The sequence below is a fragment of the Octopus bimaculoides genome, chromosome 4, assembly GCF_046866305.1.
Source record: "Octopus bimaculoides isolate indiv1 chromosome 4, ASM4686630v1, whole genome shotgun sequence".
Taxonomy (NCBI): Eukaryota; Metazoa; Mollusca; class Cephalopoda; order Octopoda; family Octopodidae; genus Octopus; species Octopus bimaculoides.
Window position 1 is genome coordinate 102,657,909 of NC_142931.1, and position 7,500 is coordinate 102,665,408.

At 38.7% G+C, this 7,500-nt stretch overlaps 1 long non-coding RNA gene across 1 annotated transcript in view; it reads left to right on the plus strand.

Annotated features, from left to right (window-relative positions):
• The window catches only part of LOC128247687 (uncharacterized), a 14,273-nt gene extending 8,588 nt beyond the window's left edge, over positions 1 to 5,685 (plus strand). The window contains exon 2 of the long non-coding RNA XR_008264050.1: positions 5,015 to 5,685. This is a non-coding gene — a long non-coding RNA (uncharacterized LOC128247687). The remainder of the gene's footprint in view (positions 1 to 5,014) is intronic.
• The last annotated feature ends 1,815 nt before the right edge of the window (positions 5,686 to 7,500 follow it).

The following is a 7,500-nucleotide window of genomic DNA, read 5'->3' on the forward strand; positions in this document are numbered from 1 at the left end:
TAGGTGACTCTCCTGCATCTAATCACTGTCCTGTTCTACTGTTGTCAAAGAGTATCCATTTTTCATCACAAGTAATGGTTTGATGCAAAAATGGTCTTTTTCCAGTCGAGAAAACAATAAGGAGCACACTTCGAGGCGTCTGTATTTTTTTAAATCTCGTTCAGTTGATGTGGAACAAACCTATCTGTTTTCTTGACTTTTTCAATTTTTTACAGGTGTCCAAAAACAGTTGTGCGAGATGTTTGAAGTTCTGATAAAAGTTTTCAAACCTTTGTTCTCAGATTTTGTTCAACCAAAGCATTTAATCCATCATGCCGAATAACTGATATTGGCCTAGCCCATGGTTTATTTTCAAGGCTATCATCTCCTGAACGAGAGCTTTAGAATCATCTCTGAACAGTTCTGATGTCAACAAAACCATTACCAAAGTCCCACATGATATTCCATAGAACTTCTGCAGCAGAGTGACCCTGTTTGTACTCATACAAGAAAATCACTCAACATAGTTTGGTTGTTATCATTTTCATAAGGTCTGTGGGTACGAATTTTGTGTACCAATATTGTTGGGAAAGAAAAAGAGTCAAGATTAAATGCAAGGTACATAATTGAGTTTTCAAATGACTGAAATAATTAAAAATGTAATTAAAGTAATTGAAAATGCGACATTTTATGTGAAACAACATAATATTTTATATGCCTTTTGTAACATAAGAGGTGCAAAATATACATGCACACACAGATACATACATGCATACATACATACATACATACATACATACATACATACATACATACATACGTGATGATTACTTCATCTTCACAGAGGATTACCGTTTCTACGTACTTCCTTGTTATCAATGGATATGCCTGACATTCCATCCATGACCTCTCGGATGACTATTTAGTCTCGTTGCAAATATGCATGATTTGAAGCACACATTTCAAATGAAAATTGTAGCTTATTGTGCGCTTCTAACTGGTTGGGTCTGCACACGTTGTCATACTTCTATCGCCATAGTACATTCAGTAGAAGGAATGGTAAATGAGGTTAACATAAAGAGACGTCTATATGTCATAGGAACACGAGTAGCAGTCTCTGAGTTTCCGTTATTAGTGGCCTTTGACAGGTCGAAGCGAGTTGAGTAATCACGTGAAACCGCAGGTTTTTACATAGGCGCGCCCCTCTCCTAGAAGGATATTGTGGCAACAGCTCGGGGTGTCTGACTCCTAGTGGTTTTACTGCGTGCTCTAACGCCAATTAAGAGTGTTTCTACGTTCACGCGCTAACATACATACATACATACATACATACATACATACATACATACATACATACATATACACATGATGGCTGTCAGCTCGTAAGACGAGCATCACGATCACAGACAGGTTTACTTAAAACTGATTATTCCTACGAACGTGCGATCGGCTGTGACTCAGGAACCTGGCGAGTGACTTACAGAGTTTGCCACAACCTGACGATTAAGCCTCTCAGGTGGAGGCTCATTATGGATTTTCAAATATCTCTTGAATCCGAAGCAGCTTTCAAACCTTGCTGCATACATCACAGGTAAGTAGGGGTCTATAACAACGGATTGAGCATAATCAGTTGGCGGATTCTTTATGTAACTCATGGGATGGCATTGGAGTCCTGCGTCTGACAAGCATATTCGGTCACACTCATGGAAAATAAATTAAGAAACAGATAATTTCCTTCCTCTCCCCTTGCAGAGAACTCTTCTGTCTTTTTGCATGGAATGAGCGACATCCTTCGTGTATTTGTTTTCTCCGCCTGTTTCTGTCGCCAGCCTGTACTTCCTAGTTGTGAAGGTAGAGATCAAATTGCAACAGCAAGTCTCTGACACAGTCCTTGAAACGCGTCTTAAGTTTCTACTGAGGCTTTTCCCCTTCAGCCATCTCTCTGTAAAGCATCTGCTTAGGGGTACCACTACCGTCCAGCCGTAACAGATGTTCCACCCAGAGAAGGCGGGGCTTGTGTATATGAGCTTCTCTGCTGGGTGCATCAGCTCATTCCAGTATCTCTATGTCTGAGACATGTGAGATCCAGAGAATGCCCAAGATTAATGTCAGGCAGCGCAATTGAAAGCGATCCGGTAGATTTAAATGTTTCCTGTAAACCACTCAGGTCTCGCAAGAGTAAAGTAGGCTTGTAAGAACACTGATTTTATAGACATCCATGCTTGTTTTCTTTTTTCAGACCTTTCTGGGACCATTGGCTGTCAGCAAAAACCGTGCTGAAATTTGAAGTCAATAACAGCTTGCACAACACCGCTAATAATCTCGCCTACAAAGTTAAATAGTCCAGAAACAAGCAACGGCAAAACATCCAGCTTTGCAATGAAAAGGATGTTGTTTCGGAACTTCCCTTTCCTAGAGAGATGTTTAAACAAAGACTAGGAGCTTCACACTCCCCACTGTTCAATGGCCGTTGACGCTATTGAGTTCATTCGTCCTTTCACAAGTTTTGTATTTCATTCTGTAGGGTGTCCAACGAAAACTATCTTCTTTACCAAGAAGGCTTCGTGGGCTTCCGCACACACACACACACACACACACACACACACACACACACACACACACACACACACACACACACACAATTATTAACGATAGGAACAGTATAGATACCCAAGGGTAATCTTTGCATCCAACATAACGTGGATGTTTGAATGTTCTGTTAGAACGCCGAATACTCCGGTATTCGCCGTGAAAACTCCTCTCATAGATGCATCGAGCATAAAAGCATACCTATTTATATCGTTGGCAGATGAGAATCCTCTGCTTTGGGCACTGGAACTGCCAGATCAAGTGATTTCGACGCACTGCGTCTCGTCACTGACAGCTGTCCTCCGGGTGGGTGGGTGAACAAATGAAAGAAAATCCTTAATAAAAAATTTGACTCAACTCTGCACTATTAAATTTTTCGTTAGCGTACGACATTTTCGCCTTGTCAGATGTTCTTCTATACATCAAAAATGAGTGGATGGTCATGGGTGGAATGACCTTTACCATAAGTCCGCTAAATCAGAGCTGACCTGGCACTAAACGATAACAACGGTATCACTACAATACAACCATCATTTTAACTACAACTACATTACACCCACCGCCATCACCTTTAACACACACTTATCATAATTAACTTCATCCTCATTCTTAACATCATCATCATCGTCAACAGCATCATCATTATCATCACCACCACCACTACCATTATCATCATCATCGTCACTAACACACACCTATCATGATCATGATCGTCGTCGTCATCAACCTCATCATCTTCGTCGTCGTCGCTGTCATCATCGTGGTAACTGCTATCACCACTGTCAGCACCGTCGTCAATGACATCATCGTCGTCATCACCGAACCACTACCATTATCAGCAGCAGCTGTATCATCTTGCCCGCCGGTCTACCATTAATCACCTCACTCCCCCGCCCGTGACGCTAGAGCAATTTAGTGAGACAATGAACAAGAGAACGGTTATCTTGGCGAAGGAGACGGTGGTGCCGATATTGCTGTCCTCAAGGAATGTCGCAAAATTTGCAGGAATCGGGGCACAAGATGATTGATGTATAACCGGTGCACCTGCATCTAATGGGAAGACCTAATTAATTATCTATATACGCATAAATATATAAACATAAATACTCACCTATATATATATATATATATATATATATATATATATATATATATATATATATATATATATATATATATATATATATATATATATATACATACATACATATATTTGTGTGTGTGTATATATACATATATATATATATACATAATATATATATGTATATACAAATGTACATATATATATATATATATATATATAAACGTATATATATATATAAATATATATATATATATATATATGTATGTCTATAAATACAAATATATATACACATACGTATGTATATGTATGTATGTGTGTGTGTATACATATGTACATTCAGACATACATAATACATATTCATATGCGTGTGTGCGCGAGTTAGTGTAGATATGTAAATATTTTACATAAATCTTGATCTGTAATCACTTGTTTATGATATGTGTGTGTGTGTGTGTGTGTGTGTGTGTGTGTGTGTGTGTGTGTGTGTGTATAGGCGCAGGAGTGGCTGTGTGCTAAATAGCTTGCTTACCAACTACATGGTTCTGGGTTCAGTTCTGTTGTGTGGCACCTTGGGTAAGTGTCTTCTACTATAGCCTCGGACCGACCAAAGCCTTGTGAGTGGATTTTGTAGAAGGAAACTGAAAGTGTGTGTGTGTGTGTGTGTGTGTGTGTGTGTGTGTGTGTGTGTGTGTGTGTGTGTTGCGTGTGTGTGTGTGTGTGTATGTTTGTGTGTCTTTGCCCTCCCAACATCGCTTGACAACCGATGCTGGTGTGTATACATCACTGTAACTTAGTGGTTCGGCAAAAAGAGACCGATAGAATAAGTACTAGGCTTACAAATAATAAGTCCTGGGGTCGATTTGTTCGACTAAAGGCGGTGCTCCAGCATGGCCACAGTCAAATGAGTGAAACACGTAAAAGAATAAAAGAATACATATATTCTTTCTTTTATTCTTTATTCTTTTACCTGCTTCAGTCATTTGACTGCAGTCATGCTGGAGCACCGGCTTCGAGGGTTTTAGTTGAAGAAATATTCTTGGTAAGCCTAGTACTTATTTTAGCGGTTTCTTTTTGGCGCACCGCTAAGTAACGAAGACGTAAACACACCAACATCGGTTGTTAAGCTAATATGGGGGGACAAACACAGACACAAATACACGCACGCATAAATATATGCATATATATATGTGTGTGTGTGTGTGTCTGTGTGTGTGTGTGTGTGTGTGTGTGTGTGTGTGTGTGTGTGCGTGTGTGTGTTGTATATATACAGGGTGCGATGCATAAATTGTTGCCATTTGACATTTTTAATTCCGTGCATGCGCATTGCTTGTTTTTTATTTTGTCGACTATACAATATTGTAGGATCAGCTGGCCACCATCTGTGAGAAAACCAACACCATGTCGCAATTCACTCTGCCAGAAATTTGCAAACGACATGCTGTACTGCTTGGCATTCGCGCCGGAAGCTCCAATACGAACATTTCAGAGGGTTTGGGTGTCAATCTGAGGATAGTGCAATCTGAATGATAAAAATCAAACATCCAGTCGACATCATGGTGTTTGGAGTGATCACTAGTAATGGTGACGTTATGCCCTCCATTCATCTTTCTACACGGCCTCAGACTCAGCACGGATGCCTACAACAAGTGCCCGGGGGAAGCAGTGCTGCCTTGGATCGAGAGGGTGGCTGCTGGAAGTCCCTATGTCTGGCAACAGGACTCTACCTCATTCCACGCAAGCAAGAGAACCCAGTCATGGATGTCAGACAATTTCTGCGACCACATCACCCCTAACATTTGGGCACCTAATTCCCCGGACTGCAAACTCCTTGATTATTATGTGTGGGGCGGAGTTGAGCGAGAGATCAACAAAACTCCTTGTAACACCAAAGATTAACCGAAAGCAAGGATTATCGCAGCATTGACCAACTTAACAAGGAGACCATCCAGAAGAGTTGCAGGAGATTCCGAAGTCGTCTGGAGGCTGTGGTTGAAACCAATGGCAATTTTATTGAATAAATTTACTTTTGAGTATTTAAAGGTATTTTTATGTAATTCTGGTAAATATATGTTAAAATGAGATGTCAGTGCTATTTTCCTTTTATGCGTACTTTAGACGACAATATATTCACTGCAGCCTGTATATGTATATACATTTTTTTCAAGGCGGTGCCTCAGCATGGCCACTTTCTGATGATGAAAACATGTCAAAGATAGAGGATAAATTCATTGAAATTTCACACTGAGCTGGAGGAAACATACAAGAACTTACAGATAACCTGAGACCATTCACAATGAAAGGGAAGAGAATTTCAAAATATCAATAATTTATTTCTGAAGTTAATTTACATGTATCGGCTTCAAATTTTGGCACAAGGCCATCAATTTCGGGGGAGGGGGTTAGTTGATTACATTGAATCTAGTGTTAAACTAGTACTTATTTTATCGACCCCGAAGGGATGAAAGGAAAATTCGGCCCCTACGGCATTTGAACTAAGAACGTAAATGCCTATAAGCATTTTGTCCGGCGCGAGAACGACTCTGTCAACTCACCGCCTTCCCAAGTTAATTTACATAATTTGCTTTCAAATTTTGGCCCAAGACAAGGATTTTCGGGGTGGGGTAAATACATCAACCTCAGTGCTTAACTGGTACCTATTTTATCAACTCCCGAAAAAATGAAAGGCAAAGTCGGCCCTTAGAACGTGGGAACGGATGAAATGCTGCTAAGCAGTTTGCCAGCCATGCTAACGAATCTGTAAGCTTGCCGTCTTTACAAGTTAATTTACATATATCACAGTCTTATCTTTGCTGACTACCTAGGATAAACTATGGACATGTTTCGGTTTATTTAACCTCATCAGTGTCGAATAGTCTAGTCAAATGTGTCAAGTAGTAAGTAGATTTTTAAATATTGGTCAAGAATAATTTGAATAAAAAACCGAAAGAAACAATGTCAGTCTAACTTCTCCATTTTTTACGATTACAATATGGGATTGATGGAAATTCAGCTGCTATTTTTAGTATAGATGTTTCTTTCATTGGTTTGTCCAAGAAATAAAATAGAGACAGTTCAATTTTCGTCAAACCGTTCGTTCTTGCTTCAATGTATAAGGCAAATTATTATGCTACATTTGTACAGTTATAATGCCGCAGCTGTTAAACAGAAACACAGAGCAGGCCCAACTGTTTCGTTAAAGAAACTCAGACAGAGATGTTTTTTTTATAAAGAGGTAAAATTGACTTAATATAATTCAAAATACATCTTCAAAACTTAACTATGGCTGTGTGGTAAGAAATTTGCCTCCCAACTACATAGTTTCGGGTTCAGTCCCACTGCGTGGCACCTTGGGCAAAAGACACCGATGGAACAAGCACCAGGTTTTACAAAAAATAAGTACTGAGGTCAGCAAATTTGACTAAAATTCTTCAAGGTGGTGCCCCAGCATGGACGCAGTCTTATGACGGAAACAAGTGAAAAACAAAAGATAAGAGATATACACATATACATACATACATATATATATATATATATATATATATATATATATATATATATATATAAATATATATATATATATATATATATATATATATATATATATATATATATATATATATATATATATATATATATATATATATATATATATATATACAAACATACATTCATATATATATATATATATATATATATATATACACACACACACACATGCATACGTATACATATGGGTAGAACATATCACATTTGCAAACCTTAGTCATGAAATATCAGTATGACTAGACCGGGTAAGTAAGACACTTGGAAGACAAATACATGCAAAGATACAGCTCTATGATCAGTTG